Source organism: Sciurus carolinensis, chromosome 3 (genome assembly GCF_902686445.1).
Source record: "Sciurus carolinensis chromosome 3, mSciCar1.2, whole genome shotgun sequence".
Classification (NCBI taxonomy): domain Eukaryota; kingdom Metazoa; phylum Chordata; class Mammalia; order Rodentia; family Sciuridae; genus Sciurus; species Sciurus carolinensis.
In genome coordinates this window covers 30,683,102-30,702,755 of record NC_062215.1, presented here as the reverse complement: position 1 = coordinate 30,702,755, position 19,654 = coordinate 30,683,102, and positions in this window count along the sequence as shown.

Sequence of the window (19,654 nt, the reverse complement as noted above, 5' to 3'; positions counted from 1 at the left end):
AAGCTATGAAATCAGGAGGTCCTGAGTTCAAGTCTGGCTTCACTAACCACTAGGACAGCATGTCCAAGTTAATTAACTTATTTAAACCTTAGTTTACTCACTCATCAAATAGAGATGAACATATATCTTGCGTGCTTCTTTTACAATTCAAAGAATCATGTATGTATAACATCTTGTAATCCCTATATTAATAGTTTCTAAATACCAAATAATCTCTTATGTTTTGGGGGTTTTAAAAGAGATGTTCTGGGGTCCCCTTGTAGACTCTCTGAGAGACGGCAACTTCCCCACCAATACCTAAATTATTTCTTTGTATTTCTTTTATGGCGTGGTTCATATTTTGCCTTATATTTCAAATATTTGATTCCATTTCATTTCTATTGTAAACTAGTTTTCCCAAGAAAAGAAAAACATGTGTTTTTTAAGTACTTTATTTTTTATAGAATTATTTACTATATGTTGATATAGATGCATAATATAGAGAGACAAGACTCTTCCCTTTTCAAAATTAAAACAGCTTTCTTGCTGTTTATTATAAAAGTAAAACATGTAACAGTAAAAATTAAGGCAACATCAAAAATAAAAGAATATAAATATCACCAGAATCTAAATAGCATCACGCAGAGATGGCCAATGTTAACAGTTTGGGGAACAACCTCCCCCACTTTTCTGTGTGCACACACACCACAGACAAACACACACACACACACACACACACACACACACACACACACACAGTTATGTGAGTGTATACAAATGGATCTTAACCACTCTGATGTTCTGCTGGGCCCTGTACCCTAAACTGCCTTGAACTAATCTATAAATACATGGCAATATCTTCAACTAAGTAATTGTCTCCCTCTTTGTGTCATTTTGATGTTCGAGAGAAAGAAGAGATTCTTTCATCTTAAATAGAATCCTTCCAACACTGCTAGGCCCTTTTCACCAATCTGAAGGTTCCATGTTATATCTATGGGTCAGTTTACAAGGTAATGGAACATCAGTGTCCCCACTAAATAGTTTCTCACTCAATACTGCCTTCACTCCAAAGCAAACCTCCCATCCCAGATCCGTAGAGGCTGAGGGTTGAGGCCTGAGAGCAAGTCGTGCAAAGCCATTCCCCAAATTTCATTCATTTCTTGGACCTTTCTCTGCCTTTTCTCCCAAGTCTCTGCAGCTTTGGTAGGTCCAGGCTGTGCCATACTCAGATCTGAGAGTCTGTCCCCTCTTGCTTTTCCACCAGCAATCTAGTCATAAGAATGGTGTGATAATCTGGGCACAGGGGCACATAACTGTGATCCCAGTGGCTTAGGAGGCTGAAGCAGTCTCAGCAACTTCAGCCCTAAGCCACTTAGCATGACCCTATCTCAAAATAAAATATAGATTTATAAAAGGGCTGGGGATGTGGCTCCATAGTTAAGTGCTCCTGGGCTCCATCTCCAGTATTAAAATAAATAAATAAATAAATAAATTGGGTAATAGTCAACAACTTAATGCAAAATGTGGGCATGTCACAGGAGACAGCATAGCGCATGCCTGTTGCTTTTGGCCAGTTCTTTGGCTTTCTCTTGCCTGCTCTACTGCCTCCCATCCCCCCCATCCCTGACATGTGACCTAGCCCCTAGATGGAGCTCACTGGAAGGTGGAGCCCACTCAAAGGTGTTCTGAGCTCCCCATCCTGTTCTCACTCCACTGCTTCTCTTGCAAGGAGCAGGCTCACTGCGTATCCACCCCTTCCCCACATTGCCATGCAGGTCGGCCAGGTTTCCCATCTTGTCCCAGGTCACCCCTCTAAAGGTATCCCTTTAGAGCTCCCTCCTTGCAGAAACCTCCCTTCCTCTTTCCTGTGTACTGCTGAAAACAGTTGGAATCGTTGCTCTTGAAGCCAAGGTGCTTCCAGGGGTGTTTTCTGAGTTTCACGTTGGGAGTCTTCTTCCCCCTTGGAGAGTTGCACCTGCTTTCTACTCTCCTGCCTCACTGCAGGCTCAGCTCCGTAAAAGGACCTTGGCCAAGCCAACCAGGGTGGCAGGTCGGTCAGACCAATGAATGTCTCACTGTTGGACCCTCTCACTGCTGCTCTTGCCTCTCCTCCGTGGTGGCCGGTGACCCGTTATCCCTTCTCCCTAGATTTGCCTCTGCACAGATTGCGGCAGCAGATGCTGTGGTCCTTTTTCACCTCCACTTCTCAGCTTTTTATGCTCAATCCCGAGAGATGCACTTTTATTCCTCATATATCCAAAGCCATGAAGCAGAGAATGGATTATCATTCCTGCCTTAGAAATAAGGGGAAAAAACATGTGAGTTGTTAGATTAGCAAAATAATAATAGAGGAAAGGTTCAGAAAACCCAGGTCTCTCTTCTTGCCTTGCTTCCTTTGTCTTTTACCCTCTTCCCTTCTTCTGTCCTTCAAACATTCATTGACTTACTCTAAGCGAGGTACTGGGGATGAAATTGCAAGCAGTGTAGATGCAGCACCTACCCTAAATGACACATTATTCAAAGGTAAGCGCTTTGAAGGAAAGCAATCATGTGTTTTGAGAAAGACTGCAGGAGGTCCGCAGGGAATGTCCCTGAGCTGAGACCTAAATCAGAGTTTCTTCCTCTTAGCACTATCGACATATGGGTCCCCTTAGTTCTTTGTTGTCAGGGGCCACCAAGTGTACTGCAGGGTGTGTAGCAGATTCCCTGGTCCCCACCCACAGGATAACACTAACATCACCACCCAGGTGTGACATTGCCAAGTGTCCTCTGGAGTTATAATCCCCTTCACACCTACACAAACACACTGGAGAACGACTAGCCTGAAGTGTGAAGAAGTTAACAGCCTTCCTCAGTTTTGCTTCACCCCTGTTCTTGTTTCTTATAGCAATAAAAGTTTCCCAAGGACAAGCTGCCAATGCAGTCTTTGGTTTGTGGAACCCTGTGGCAATGTGATTACAAATAGCAGCCCATGTCATTGCTCACATTGCCAAGCATGCAAACCCAGCAAGTCCGCTGGGGTTTGAAATTATTACGCATTTCCATGACTCGAAAAGTACTATTAAGAGTAAGATTTATTGCACAAGGATCAGGACTGACTCAAAATGGTCTCTACTCCACCTTCAACCTTACACTTCACCAATTCATCTGTAAGTTTATTCCATATTACTTTGAAAGAACTGATGAATTAGAGCCAATTTTTATACATTGCCATACTATTCTAAAATGTGTCTTATATCTGGTTTTACAATCAGCCAGTTCAAAATAAAATTATATCTGAGTACTTCTTTTCTAGTGCAATGAATAACATTAAATCTCACCAAATTGAATCTACTCTGGTAGCTACTTTTTATTAGCAGATTTTAGCCCTTCTTTTGCAGTTCAGGACAACTTAGTAAGGTAAGGTCGAATCTTTCTCATTTCTCTATTCTGAGTATCAGAGTTGCTTTCTAGCACATTTTATTTTGCTGACTCAAAAGTAAACAACATTAAGTTTCCTATCATTTTAATCTGTTTCAGATATTAGGTCCTGTTTGAAATGAAGAGACTATTTCCTTCAATGGAATAAGCTTTGGTTCATTCAGTTTCAATGAATTTCCATTTATTTGGGGAAAATAGTAAGTGTGTTCTCATTCCCAATCTTCAGTGGATACACCTGTTACTTGATTATTAAATTCTGAACTGGAGCATAAATTCTTCTGGGGGGTGGGGGAAACACCACTGGTTCTCAGAGAATTTTCAGTATATTTCAGTATATTTTCAGTATATTTTTGGACTTTTCATGACAGCCTGTGCTATATACTGTGTATTTAATTTTACCTAGTTGACACAGACTAGAACCTTCCTTCAGATATTGCTTGGATTAGCACAGCAGAAAGGAATTACAAGTGAAAAATTTGGACCCACTGTTTATAGCTAGAGCTCAGTGAAACAGTAACACCCATTAAACCATAATCTAATCAACCCGCACGCTTGGTCAAACTTCGGGATAATCAGACCTGTCATTTCTGCACAAAAGGCTGCTGTTAAATGTCAATCTTTCTATCACCAACAGGAAAGTCTACTTCCATGGTGTTTACAAGTCCAGCTTTGGAAAATCTGGTCCTAATCCTAGACTAACTTCCTCTGTGATAATTGCTAACATAACAGTACACCACAGTGGCCTTGTTAATGGAACTCTTATTTCAGAAATCCATCAAATACCCAGATGCCTCCCCGGGAGGGACTTCTATTTAGGTAGACGCCAGAGGCTGTGGTCTTGAGACCCAAATCAACCCATGTGGCTTCCTTCCCCAGATGAAGTGACTGATCGGAAACATAGACTGATTTATATTCTAGCCCCAAACTATTCATTCCCTAGTCTACACTGCACCTGGAAACCATTGAAACAACTGTGTTGATAGAACCACTGTGGAGAAACTAAATTCCAGAGTTAAAGAACTTGGGATGGGGTGAGCCAAGGAAAGGTGAAGCAAGTCAGCCAGAGGGATCCTTGCCTATCTTGGAACCAAAGGCTTACAATAAATATGAAATGAAGAGGGAATGACTGGTAATGTAGGAGTCACCCTTAGGAATGTGCTTCCTTCGGTACTCTGTGCAAATAGATCTCTTCCAGAGCATGGGCTACAGGGAGCTTTTCATGCCCTTGCTTCCTCTTCCCGTTAGATCACAAATTTCTTAACAGAACATTTTCTCAGTGACTAACACAGTTCCTGGCTGATAGTAGGTGCCCAGTATGTATTTATCTAGAGAATAACTCTTGGGGACAGAAATTTTGAACACGAAAAATCTAGACAGTCCCTATAATCCAAGGAAGTCTTTAAACTTGATGTCATCTGTATCTAAAATTGCTGATCCCAGGATGACCTTGCTATGACAAGCATGCTGCTCATTAGTAAGTCAGTTGCTAGCATCAGACATAACAGATTCCTGGGTTTTGTCATCAAAAGATAAGAAAAAAAGATCTTCTTATTCCAGGAAATGGTGTTCCAGGTACAAACCATTCCAATGGGTTGTGATCTAAGTCTTTAGAAACTGATAGGAAGATTCCGATCAGACTGATTATAATGGGTAATTTTCTGTTGTCAACTTGGTTAGGTCATAATGCCTAGATATTTGGGCAAACGTGATTCCAGATGTTTCTGTGCAGATGATTTTGGAGGATGAGATTAACATTTAAATCTCTAAGTTGCAAGTAAATCAGACTGCTCTCCATAAATGTGGGTGGGCCTCTTTCAGTGAGTTGAAGGCCTTAATTAACAAAAAGACTCATTTCCCCTGAGCAAGAAGAACTTTGGCCAGCAGGTAGACAGCATTCTGACTTGAACTGCAGCATCGCCTCTTCCCTGGACCTCCAACCTAAGCAGAGTTTGGACTTGGCAGCCTCCATAATCACATGAGCCAATTGTTTAAAATAAATCTATAGACACGCATCATATTGGTTCCTATTCCCTGAAGATCTCTGCCTGACACACTAACCACTTTTTACAGTCTGTCACCTGACAACCTTCTGGCCCACTTTTGCTCAGAATGTTATGTAGGAGGATGCACAGACTGATTGCTGGCATCGTAACCTCACTTCTTAATTGTGTGTGGAGTGCCATGAAACAAAGGTTGTCTTCATGGTCACATGGTCTAAACCAAGCACTGGGTATCAGGAGACTTCTGTATCGTCACAGGGCTGCCTCACACTGCCTCTGAGATGTACCCACCCGTGCCTCAGTTTCCTCTCTGTACGATGAAGTGTAAGAGGACGAAGGGTCTGAACTAGATCTGGTCTTCTTACCTGGAGCTCCGTGGCTGGGCTTCAGGACATTAGTGAGCCTCCTGCAATCACATGCAAACACACACATGTTTATTCTTCAGACAAGATGGTTTGTATCTTTTCAACAGTTGGAACTAAATCTGTGAATCACAAGGTTACAGTTCTCTGGACTTATAACAGTAAAATGTCCTTCCAGTTCTGAGCTATCATAGCACCTCTGTCAACTGCGGGTGTTTGGTGGTTTTCTCTGAAATGTCTGACTTCTCTGTGGTGCTCTGTGAATATCAAGGAGTTAGAGAATTTTTTTTGAGAGAGATTAATTGTTCCAAATTCCCTGTTCCAAATTTCAGAAATGAGTAAAAAGAAAGTCCTCAGTACTATGGTTTCTGAGAAGGAACTGGAGATCTGGAGAAAGATAAGATGCTTTCTATTATATGCTCAATTCTAATGTTTACATTTTTTGTCCAGGTACATTTATTGTCTTACCCTCTAGGTATGCTTTGCATATTCTATTTAGTGTCAAAACTTATAAATTTAAAACAATCAAAAAATTTGGAAAATTTGTATAAACAAGAATACTCATGATACACCATTAAGTGAAAACAGAACTAAAGACTAATAATAGTAGAGTCTGTTTACATTTTGAATAAAAACATTATACCTATCCATCTATTTGTGTGCACCATACCATTAGATAGCTATCTCCAACTGTGGGGCCAATGGAGAAGGTTAAGAGAAAGTAAGAGTATTAATTTGACTTTAGACCCTTCTGTGTTTTTTGAGTTGCTACAATACGTACATCTGACTTTTATAGTTGCCGAAACTAATTTTTTTAATAAAGTAACTATCCCCCATATATCTGTGTGTGTGTCTATTCTAATAAACAGAATGGAGAAACCATACGCATGTATGTGTGCCTATTTAATTTAAGTGGAATTATTTTACATATATTCATATTTCTATTGGCAATCATATGAAAATGTGAACTCTGTCATTTAAATTTTGGAGATTTGTGTGGTGGGTTAAAAAAACAGGTGAAGATTTGGAGAAATTGAAGGCAAAAATCTACAGCAGCTTCTGGTGAGAGAATCACAGAAGGTTGAGCTGTAGCTCAGAGAAGAAGCAACTTGGAGAAGTATTTCTTTGACTTTTTTCCCTTTCGTCTGCGCCTTGAGAAGAACTCTAAATCTGGGAATTTGGGAAGTCAAAACACAGAGACTACCAATTCAAGGATTATTTTTAATATTTTAATTATTTAATATTTTAATTATTTTTAGGGAGCTCTGTTTTGCCCAGACACAACACTATGAAGTTGAGAATCACTTAGAAAGGCTCTTGTTTGCCTCTGAGTTGGGGGTAAGAAGAAAGAACTTGAGAAAGATCTTTAACTTGACAGGAGAGGAAGTTACTGGAAGGGGTGGCAGACAGTGTGAAATAGGAAGTTGAAATCGAGAAGATGGTGAAATAGCCCCACAGCAACATGAGCTGAGTTGAGTAATGAGTCCAGGCACGTCATTACGCACCAGGATAGAGTTAAAGCCTGGTATTTCCACATACTGTAGTAAAGTGGCACTCCGACCACGTGGGCCAGGACACAGGGGGAGGAGTCACTCTGGGGCAGGGCAATGTTCCCAGATGCATCATCCTTGAAGAACAAACCCTTAATGGGCTGGGGACAGTAGTGGCAGGAAGTTACTCAAATAGCTGCAAAAACTACCAAAGAAATTGGACTTAGGCGGCTTCCTTGTCTCTCAAGTATTCTGAGCATTGCTTTTCCTAACAATTAACATTCTTGTACCTATTAGTTCCTGAAGATGTTATCTGTACTCATCTCAGGTTCCATTTCATACTACAAATTATGGACCTTGGGATCATTAACAGGACTTTACAAACCAAGGATCCAAATAAGAACATGTATGGTCTAGCATTTTCCACATTCCTGAGGTCCAAAAGAGGACGAGTACCAAAAAGCTGCCAGATTTGATGGCATCTCATTTCTAACATGGACCAGGAGGATCTAGTCCCAAGAAGTCACTTGCACTTGTTTTCTCTGTGAAAGAAAAATAGGGTTGATTGACATGACTCCAAGAGGCACTGGGAATAGTCATAATTATTATAAAGCATTTAGGACAGAAATTGGATAACAGCTCTGTTCCATTCCTAAGATTCTAAAGTACAATGACAAGGCTATTCCCATTAATCCTCTTGTGTAATCCTTCGTGAAAAGTATGATTTATAAAGATCTACAGAGGTAGGAATACTAGAGGTATCTGTGGCCAGTGCTCTTCAGGGGCATCGTCCATGGAAGAACCTAGAATTTAAACATGTTACAAAGAAGAAACTAGGTGGGCATTTTTTTTCCTTCCCAGTACTGGGATGGAGCCCAAAGCCTTGGGTATGCCAAGCAAGTGCTCTGCCACTGAGTCACACCTGAGCCTGACAGGTGTATTTTATAATTGAGCGAATCAGGAGCAACATCAGTCCCCTAGCCTCACTTCTTCAGAGAGCTCTTTTCTCATCAGAAACATCGGGTTGTCTAGCACCAGTCATTTGCCTTAACTTTTAATTTCTTACCCCAAAGACACATCACCTCTGAGCCCCACCCCTTTCCCCACAGCTCTTGGTAACCCCAGAGGGATGGAGATAAGGTCAAGGCTAAAAGTGACCTGTTCACATAGGTCTAGCTCATACCAGGACAACAGGAATGATCTGTACTGAACGGAGATGATAAGCAAGTCTGAAAACAGGGAAACAAATCAACCAATCCTGAATTACTGAGTCTGGGTTTCCATCCCCAGAGGTTTAACTGGCTGTGGAAGAAGAAGGCAGAGGTTCTTCATTAGTCTCCTACACAGGAAACAGAGCCATCAGGACAGAGTTGTGGTCTGGGGGACTTGTCAGTGGAGAAAGGACACTGTGAAGAATCATCTTGATCTACACCCACCTATCAGCCCTCCTGCCTGGATGACTCCACTTTTACTAAGCACTTGTCATAGTCCCACCAGAGCCAACTTCTTGGACTATCACAGTCATGTGGTAAGCTGGGTCATTTGGTTTCCAATAAGAATGAAACAAGTCAGTCTCCTGAGAGTCTGAAGGTCTCATCAACTCTGGAAACTGAATTGGTCCCAACACAACCAAGATCCAGAGTTGGATTTATCTGAGCTTGGCTCCCAAATAAATTCAGAAATACTTCCTTCTTTTATCCTGTGGTTTTGCCTTTAGTAAACATTCACTGTTTAACCTCTAAGCCTACTCTTGAGCTTCTCAAAGAAAGAACTTTTTTTCTTCACACAGACTCTGAACAGAGGAGATCAGCAGTCTGTGGGCCAGTGGGTGTTAATTGTTAGTAAGAAACTGAGGAGGCTACTGAGGAGGGAGCCAGACACTGTGGGTGGTTGGGAGGAAGGCAGGACTGAACCAGAGGTCCGCAGGTCCAGGGTCAGAGCCGAACAGGAGTTGCTTCTTCCTCCCTCTTCTGCTCAGGAGGTTGACCAGGGCCCCTTGCACTCTAAGCCTGTCCATATATTAAAGAGATTAGCATTCACTGTGGGGTGAGGGCAGGGGATAAATCCTGTTGTTTTGGGGCAATGCCCAAACAAAGGAGAAGAAAAGCTAAGGAACTGGAGAAGAACTTTCAGACCATTATTATGTTTGGATGAAGCTCCGAAGCTCAGAGAGGACCCATGCACTGCCCCCAAACTCAAAAGTACAAACTCAGAATCATTAGATCCTAGGCTGTTTGATCCCCTCAGGGTTCCATACGTCCTCCTCCTTAAAATTCGCCCTAGTGCATCCATGCAGTGATTTCTACCTCCATGTCTCATCCTTGAAATCTGCCCATGTTCTCAGAGGGAAGATATCAGGGGTGCTAAAGGAAATGGCTTGGGGCTCCAACTCACGAACCAAGGAAGGGTGCATTCATACCTCCCAGCCACGAGGTGCCACCAGAGCCTCATCAAGCAGGAAGAATCTAGATTAAATGGTCTTGACCAACCTCTGCAGATGTTCAGCTCTAGAAGGATCAACAGCGAGGGGTGTGGGATCAAAGGGTAGGAGAGAGAGGGGAATGAGAATGGAAGGCAGGAAGGAGACAAGGAAGGAGAGTAAAAGGCAGTGAGGAGATGGAGCATAAAGGAGAAAATATTAAGGGGAAGGAGGAGGTGGGAGAGGCTCTGCTACATAAGAAGAAGAATTTACTATATCCTTATTGTTATTGTTCCAACAACTCCAAATCCAAGTATTACATGAAATCAGTCATGTGCTCCAAGGTGCAAAAAGTAATTCTGGGTCGTTAGCATCCAGGGATTCTATTTGCATCCTGAGCAGTCAAAAGGGACAAGCCCTCTCTGGCTGAGCACTAAGAGAGCATCAGACTCTATTTCCTGACCTTTGTCAACCAGTTTCTGGATACTTCATAAATATTCTGGTTTGGGGATCAGAGAACACAGCTGGTTTGGGAATCAGATAAAATGTAGAAGCCATGGATTTTCTTTGGTGAATTTTTAACTAGAAACTCTACAGAGAAACTTCCAAGCTCCCTTAAACAGATGCACTTGCTATGTCCTTCAGGAAGCTTCCTCCAGTTTTGCTTTGCAGCCGTCTGTGGGTGCCTTTGAACTTCAAATAGTTTCCAGATCTTGTGTGAGTACTGTGAGTGGCAGCATTCAACCAGAAATGCCTGGAACTGCGTGAACAAAAATAGCTACAGAGCCTAACTAGGTTCCTTTTCCCTATTCATAATCGCAGTTTGCTCTGGCTCCAGAAATGAGTGCCATAGGCTGGGGATGCCAATTGAGACCTCAACCACTTTGGGGGTTTGTTTCATCTGTGAATACTGGGCACCCCATTACCTGTATTTGCTTGAAGGCTGAGAAGAATCCTGGGAAAAGACCGAGGCAGGCAGAGAGGTAGGCTTCACAAAGTCCTAGTGTCCAAGGGCCGTGGGGTGTATGAGTATAACTCCACTTGAATTTGGCCATCTTCCCTGTGAGTAGGGATTCCATGGGTAATAAAACAACAGAAGTGGAAGGACTGCGTCTATCAGACTCTGCTTTGGTAAGCCTGGGACACACAAAAGCAGGAGGAGGGACATTGTTCCCCTCTGAGAGATTACAGATGGGAGGGCTCTGTGCAAGGTCTACAATTAAAGCCCAGTCTTATGTACTGCTGTGACATCTGGTGAAACAAGGAGGGTCTCAAATAATCTAACTGCAGGTTGCTCTCTTCACTCTGCTCCTACAGATAAGGTTCTTGTCACCCAACAACACCTATAAAATGGACAGGAGCAGTTTCTGCTTATCCCTGAGTAGTGGATACCAGGTCCCCGCCAGTCAGAAAATATTCAAGTAAGCTGATCACATTCTACCATGGGAAGGAGGGATGCCTCACCTACAAAGCCTGTCTCCCATACCTCTGGTTGTTCACTGTCTCCAAATGCAACCTTCATACATTCCCACTTGGCATATGGTACCCTCCAGGCTGTGAGTATGTGTGACTAATGTATTGTTGATCTCATCTGTTTAGTGTTGGACATTCCCACAACCCAGGACAACCATCCCTTCCTCACCAGCCAGCAAATAAGTAATTAAGCCCAGAGTTGGTGCTCCAGGGTACCAGTAGGAATGGTGGAGGGGCCCCAGGTAGTGGTGGCACTTGTATTCAGTGAAGAAAGTACCACTGGAAGTACAAGAAGCTTTGGGAATAATCCAGACATATTTTTTTCAGAGATATCAACATCTAAATAATGAAAACATGGAGCAGTGTGTGAGGAGGTGATCTTCTCTAGTACTTGTGAGATCCCTGGAGTTGGAGACTCCATTGAAATTATTCCTAATTCTAGTCTTTATTACCTAGTTATGTGACAGTTACTCAGGAGGTAAGCAGTCACTTACATCTAATGTACTAGGACAAAAAGTAGGAATATATAAAGGCAGTATAAATCCCTATTCTTTGGGTTAAAAGTAAGCTAGTTAGAACATTCCTGTTTTAGGTCACCAGAAATGATGTCTCATCATGAGACCTTTTTTGCTGTCTTGATTGATTCTTTTAGTATCATTAGTATTGATACCCAGATTTGTGTTCAAGTGTCAACAAGCTGACTGCAAGAAAACATTGGCAAGCACTGAATTTGAGGATATGACAGTATTCCTGCGATGAATCAGTGAACAGGAAACCATCTTTGAAAAATAGGGAAAAACATCAAAGGGATTTAAACCTGAAATTTCCTAAGAAGAGGACTTTCTAATCCACCTTAGAAGGAATATCATTGAACTCAGGACCTTGGAAGAAACTGAGGCCACAAGTGAAGAGGTAACAGAGGAAAGACCTGCTATTTGTCAGATGTCATCTTTGTCCCAGGCACCACTCAGGCTGTGTGAGTTTGTCAATAATGATGCCACTTGGTGGGTGCCACTTGCATGGAGCTATATGCAACACTGATGTCAAGGAGGTAGAAAGAGCAGAGAGTAAAGGTGGAAGCAGAGTCAGATCCGGGTGATTGAGCAGGTCTTCAAACCTGAGAAGGATCAGAATGAGAGACTGGAGCCAGCATAAATATAGAGGGTGACACAAACCGAGGAGTATGGGAGATGGACCAGGGCTCAAGGGAGGGAAGGGATTCATATTTAGGAAGATCCTTTGACCATAATTGGTTTTTATCTGACCTGCAGAATGATATGAAGCCAGGTCAGCCATGTTTAAAATTCCAGAGGTTGATTCCTTTCTGTGATAAGGTAACTACTCATTTCATTGAATTTCTGCCCTGCTTAGGGTCATGCAAAGATGTGAGTTCTCAGGGTTTCATGGAACTTTATCACTCAGCTAGCAGCTTGGCTAATAGTATGCAGGATCAGATATTGAGCAGTAAGTATTGAGCTACAGATAGCAGCTTCCTGTGTTTGGAAAAGGTAAGGAAATTGTTCATTCATTCTACAAATATTTGTGTAGGATGCAAAAATGGAAAAGGGCCATCGTGGAAGTTCAGATAAAGTGCTGGGGAGTTTAGGGGAGGAAACTGACCTGTGAACTGGTACTAAACTCTACCCTCGCTCTGCATGTGCGTGTCTGTAGTTTTTTTCTCATAGGACTGACCTTTGAACTGATCAAAAATAATTATAATTATCCAGTTACTCATCTGTAACTTCTAAAGGGCAAGGATTAAATCTCATTCACCATGGGTCATCCATGGCCCATAACTGAACATGTTTAGTTAATGTGCAGTGGATTACAGTTGATTTTAAATTAACCATCAGACTCAGAGTTTGGAAATCTAGACTTCAATTAGAAAACCTAGGCCTAGGATTTGCAATGCATCACTTAACATTCTTTACACAAAAAGATCGAACTTATGATGTTACCCTTCTGAGCAGAGTCTACACCATGGTTTTTTTGAACTTTCCACAGAATTGTAAACAGTGCCACCCACATGGGAAAACTCAACAAAGAATTACTCGGAGCAATCAAGTGACTCAACTCATGGCAAAACATAAATTACTGTGACTTCAGAAAATAATTTCATCATAGGCTGATTATTTTTCCATCATTTTTCTTTAATCTCTAACAAAGAAACAGAGCACATGTGGACTGGGCTATGTGAAGTTTCACATCAGCTTTATTTGACAAAGATGCAAATGATGCACCGACCATCTGTATATGAGAACCAGATGTTGCATTTGCACTTGATTTTTTTCTAGTAGAAATGTACATGGAAGGTTTGGGAAACACATTACATGTATTTTAATTGACATAGAATGTTGACCCAAATCATTCTTCAGGCATCGAAAGCAAAGGTCACTGTGCACTTAAAGGGGTATAAATAACAACAAAGAAGTTAGTTGGCTAAGAGCAACCCTAGAAGCATCTGGAGGATATGGAAGCCCTAAGGAGTCAGATATTAGAGGATCAGAGAAGACGACAGACTTCCATGTATACTGTTTGACTGTCTCATATACCAGTCATTGAGAAATGCCAACTTTTGTATTTATTATCTCACTTAGTCCTTACAACACCCACATGGGGGAATCAAAGGGAGTCTATTCTGCAGATAGGGAATTGGAGACTCAAAAAAGCTAGGCTGATTTGCCTATGCTCCAAAGCCAGCACATCTCTGCATCAGGACTTCAATCTGTGTCTTGTGGCTCCCTGACCAATGCTCTAAAGCAAACCAATAGGGAGGAGCAGGCAGGTGTCCATTGTCCCCATGTCAGAAGCAAGATATCAGAGTCAGAAAGTCACCAAAATTGGCTTAGTTGCAAGAAGTGCCAAGGTGGGACTTATTAAAGTGCCTGAGGAGAGTAGTCCAGGGTTCCAATTCTTAAGAACTTTAGGTAAATACTAAGCCCTGAACCCAGCAGAGCAGGGAGACAGCCACCCCCGTAAGGTGCTATCATGATTATACACGCTGATGCAAAATTCAGACAGAGCATTTTTTAAGAGAGGGAAGCAGAGGTAAGCTCTGAGAAAACTGGTTTGTTTTATCTCATTACGTTTGCAGTTTTAGATGAATTACATTCTTGACAGTTCCGATAGAGTTTATGCCCTCTTGAGAGGAAAGAGTTAATCTTTTGGGAATGAGGTGGGAATCTGGGTTAGTTAAGCTGTGGGGTGGAAACAAACAAACAAAAAAAACCCCTGTATTTAGTTCATTGAAAGGGAGAAGAAACCTGTGGGTCACTGTTGTTCAACCTCAAGACGAGGAAATGGTTTATTGTACAACATTCAATGAGCATTTTGTTTGAAGGAAGTGGGCTGTAAATGTGTCAAATGACAGTTATGGATTGGTCTCTGGGGAGAGGAGATGTGCTCTGCTTGAACTGTGTTACTTGGAAAACGGACTTAGGAATTACAGACAAACTTCCTCTCGCAAGCACAGGGACCTGGAACCGTTCTTAACTCTGATTCACTGAGGGCATCTTGAGAATGATGTTCTTTATAAACTTCAGGGTAGATTCATACTCATCCTCATTCTTGTGACCTGGGAAAGGCAAAGTATTATTATTCCCTTTCCCCAAGTGGTGGTTTTATATTTTATTTTTATATTTTTATTTTTGATAGAAGAAAACGCACAGAGAGACAAGAGTTACCGATGGAAAATACACAGGGCAACGATGGCTGCTGCTGCTGCTATTGATGATAATGGTAAATAATTTGCATGGAGCACTTCACATTCAATGCCAAGCCGTGCACTGACCTCTCAATAAATATCTCTTTTAATTGTCCTCATAGCTCCATGAATGAGGAACTTGGATGAGCTTCATTTGAGTAAGAGAAAACACTGAAACCTGCAGAGATTGGGTAATCTATCGATAGCCCCATAGGTAGGCAATGAAAGAGCCAGAATTTGAACCCGGACAGCCTGGCTTCAGATTCGCACTGTGCTCTTGCCCCCTCCCTCCACTTAGTTCCCTTGCCACTCCATCTCATCTCATCGTTTGGCACGTTTCACCTGGTCTTAGGATGTTGTGTATCACAGCTACTGAAGAATAACTGATAATGTGTATAAAGCCCACAACATGGTTGTTAGCACATAGTAGGTGCTCAAAAGTGCTAACCATTATGTGAGCCATACGGAAAGCATTGATACAGTTCTTGTTATTTGGATTCTTTCAAGGTAGGGGATTCTGGGTCATTGGCAGGAAATGTTGACATGGTGGTTTGGGGTTGAGAATCTATGCCCAACTGGCAGATGAGGGATCCTACTTCCTTCTAAGAAATGTAGTTCTGTTGACTTTGAGGACTTTGTTTGCTGAGATGGGTATGAAAATTTCCATGAGTTGAATTACTGCATGGAAAGGACTTTGGGGGGAAAATAGCTACTGGGAAGACAGAATTTGGGGAGAGGTGGGCAGAAATATAAAGGGGATTTAATTAAGTCTTTTGCTTTGTGGCATGGAATATACACTCCTTCCTGCACTTTCTACAACGTCTACAGGTGGTCCACGATGATTTGTGGAGCATATATTCTTTCCAGAGAAGGGAAAAACCAGATGAAGTTCTATCCAAGGAAGGTCAGCTGGGCAAGGGGTGGTGGGTGCTGTGTGGAGGGCCTAGGCTTGGGAGAGCAAGAGAGCTGGACTGGAGCCCAGGCTGCATGCCATATTTGCTACCTGATTTTGGAGCTTTCTTGGGTCCTACGGGAGACAGTAGTCCCTGCCTCATCAGGCTGCTAGAATTAAGTGAGATAATGCATGGATAGTGTAGCTTCAATCACAGAAAGCACTGAAACTATCGAAATTACTATTTCTGCTATTACCATCCCCTGTGTTATCTCCCTCTGACAGAATCCTGGGAAGCACAGCTCAGAGCAGAATCTCTAGCCCCCGAATAGTCAATGACATGGCAAATCAGAGTAGTCAATGACATGGCAAAGGCCACTGCCTCTAAGGATGAAAAAGACCTCCAAGGGGAAATTGATCCTTCCTTGGTGTCAGAAACAACTTATAATTCATGATCATACCTAGAGAACAAATTTGATCACATCTCACCATTTGCTGCTTCTCTAAGTTTTGAAAACTTACAGCAGAGTTTCTCTTGGATTACAACTTAATATTCAATTTAATGTTTAATAAATTCGTGTGTATACATTACAGCATATTTATATATAATATAACATATATATATATTACAGCACTGAACATATATACATATGTATGTATACACATATACTTAGAGATGTGTATATAATTCCATGCCGGACTAAATAGTACAGAGGTATGAAAACTATCATCGGTCAATGAAAGATTTTGGTTTTGGTTTTGTTTTTGTCTTTTTTTTGTTTTGTTTTATGCTGGGGATCAAACCCAAGGCCTTGCATATGCTAAGGATGTAGGATGTGCTTTATCCCTGGGCTAGATCCTCAGCCTGATGACAACTTTCACTGTTGTTTTCTTCTTAATCTAACCCTCACGTAGTACCTGCTGTGTGCCAGGCATGCTTTAAATATATTAACCAGTTAGATCTCAAGATAATTCTATGAGGTAGGTGTTATGTAATTACCTTCCCTATCGTACACATGAGAAGACTGAAGCTCAAAAATAGTAATGATTTGCTCAAGGTTGCCATGAGTAAATGGCAGAGTCCTTCAATAGGCAGTCTCTGTTCTCTAGGAATCTTCTGGAAGTGCTGCTAACATACCAAGGAAGTACATGAAGTGGAATGATAAAATGCACTCATTTTACCCAAGCTGGGGACACCTGCTAGGAAATGGCTGGGCAGAAAGAGTAAAGATAGGCAGGCAATTGGTAATGAGTAGAGAGTCCCTTTCTAAAGGCCGTCAAAATCATACAGGGCCTGAGGTCACTGACCAACAATCCAAAGTACAGTAGCAGAAAGGAACAGTGGTCAGGGGCATGCCATGACTTCAGAGAATCTGAAGAAAGAAGGGGAGAGTGTACAGAGGGAGCCCTCCTGATCAGGAACCCCAGGCACCGTGCTGGATCCAGCTGGCCAAGTGCCAACTCACCTGGGCTATTGCTGTCATTTGCAGGAACCTATCCCCCAAAGGTTGACTTGGAATGTTCTCTTTTAAACTTGAGTGGCACAAGAAAGCCACCAGCAGGCTTTCTGGGGACATGTCTTATTCCTTCCATCCTCTCCATCTACAGAGGCAGAGTTCCAGAATGCCACATGGAGGACTCACCCAGGTCCAGATCACAAGGACAATCCATCAGAGAATAAAAACAGCACTTATTGACAACATGCTGAGCTCACACTGATGGACATGCTTAATATCCCCTGTCTTCCTCCCAGGCTGTGTTTCTCCTGGGGCAACATGACATCTTTATTCTGACAAGATGTCCTAACTGGGAAGAAAGACATAATACAGCACTCTAGCTGTCATTTATTTGAAGCTAACTGCCTGTTTACTGGAATGAGAAATCCAGTTAATTGTCTCTTTGATCCAAAGATGCAAGGGTTTTCCAGAATTTGAACTTCATTTTACTATTTAATAGACACAAAACTTCTCTCCTGATTCATGACCCAACACCCACTTGAAGTCCTTTAAGAATATGAAGAAAATATACCCTTTTTTGGTAGAATCTAAGTTTAAACCCAGAATGACATCAAGAAATGGTAGAAAAGTGGCAATGACAATATTCGGCTAACTTATTTCCATGTTCATTTATGAATAGGATTTGGAGTAGACACAGAATTCAATGAAAGAGGAGATCCACTCATTCCATCTGAACTACTTATTAGCTGTGTGACCTTGGGCAAGTCTCTTAACTTTTCTGAATAAGTGTCTTCATCTATAAAATGGAAGATTGTAATATTGAATTTGTAGTCCTGTTCATATGCATGGTGTATTGTTTGAACTTCTTTCATGGCATGATAACTTTATTCTTATAACTACTAGTGTCTTCATTTGATCGTCTCCTATTTAGGCCAAAATAGCTTACTAGCTTATTGGTTTACAGAGGTGTTCAGACACATTAAATCAATTGATCCTTACAGCAACACTGGGGGATAGGACAGGTAAGTAGCAATCCATTTCAGAAACAAGGAAGTGAAACTCTAGAAGGTTTCAGTAATTTAAACAAATGTATAGTTAGAACGTGGTAAAAAAAACAACAACAACACAAACCTTGCATTTCTAATTTATAAGAGGCCATGTTCTCAGGTCAAATACTGGATGAATAGGAGGGCATCGACTTTCGCTAACACAGGACTGTTACCTCATCTGTGAATCCACTTCCCTTCCCACCCCAATTCCCAGGGCCTAACACTACTCTTTTGCATAAGAGACTCTCCACAGATATTTACTTCATTAATTCATTCATTCATTCATTTCATTCATTCATTCACTATTTATAAAATATCCATATGCCAGGCATTCTGTTAGATGCTAAGATACTATGACAAAAAAAACACAGACTTGTTGGATCTCCAAGGAGCTTAAACATAGTCAGGGAAAGAAGGAAGGAAGGGAGGGAGGGAGGGAAGGAGGTAGGAACTCATTGTAGATAAATACTTTTTTTAATGTTTTAATCTGGATAAAATATAAAGAGTCAGGTTCAGCCTGACTTGTTCTCCTTAATGGTGCCCAGAAAGTTCATTTTTGAGCTTCTACCTTATAGCAGAGCTTCTATTCTCTTCTCTTTTGGTCACTGTTTTATCCTTGTTCTAGGAAATAGCAGCCCTCAGGAAATAGACATCCAGGGAATGTGTGAATAAATGATGTTAGGGCAATAGTGTGACTCCACTTATTTTACATCAGTTACCCAGTTATCAATTAGCAGACTGATTTCCTACATTTCAGGAAACTATTTATCAAAGAACAAAATCAAGCTTTCCTAAAATTACTGAATTTTTATTAAATTTTCTGCTTTCCAGACAATAGACCCTAACATACTTTGTTTCTTCCCAGGAACAGTTACAATGGCATATTTGTAAATATTGTATGCATAATTAGTAGAGGAAAAAGCAGCAAAACAGGCACCTTCTGTGAATTCAGTGTTTGAGTAACACGTATAATTTATTTACACCACATTACCAATAAATTACTCAAGTGCTTAAATCTTATCCACTGATGATGTATATGTCTATGGCAGTGATAATAAGCATGAAAAATTGCAGTCTTGTAGTCTTTTGTAATGACACATTTCTATAGTCTCTGGCATCGGCTTGGAAAAAAAATTATATTCATCACTACTGGAAATTAGTTATTCTTCTTCATGTAAATTACTTGACCAAACCCTTATTTTGATGGATAAAGAACATAATGACCAATCAATCAAAATCAGGGCTTATTACAGTTTTTTTTTTTTTTTCCTTAACCAGTTTTGTGAAAAAATACCTACAGGTAGGTTAAAAAAAAAAAAAAAAAAAGATTGAAAAGTGAAATCTTCTGTCTCAACTCATTCTCCAAATCAGTTTCTTAAATACTCAGAAAATCAGAAACTCCTTTGAGAA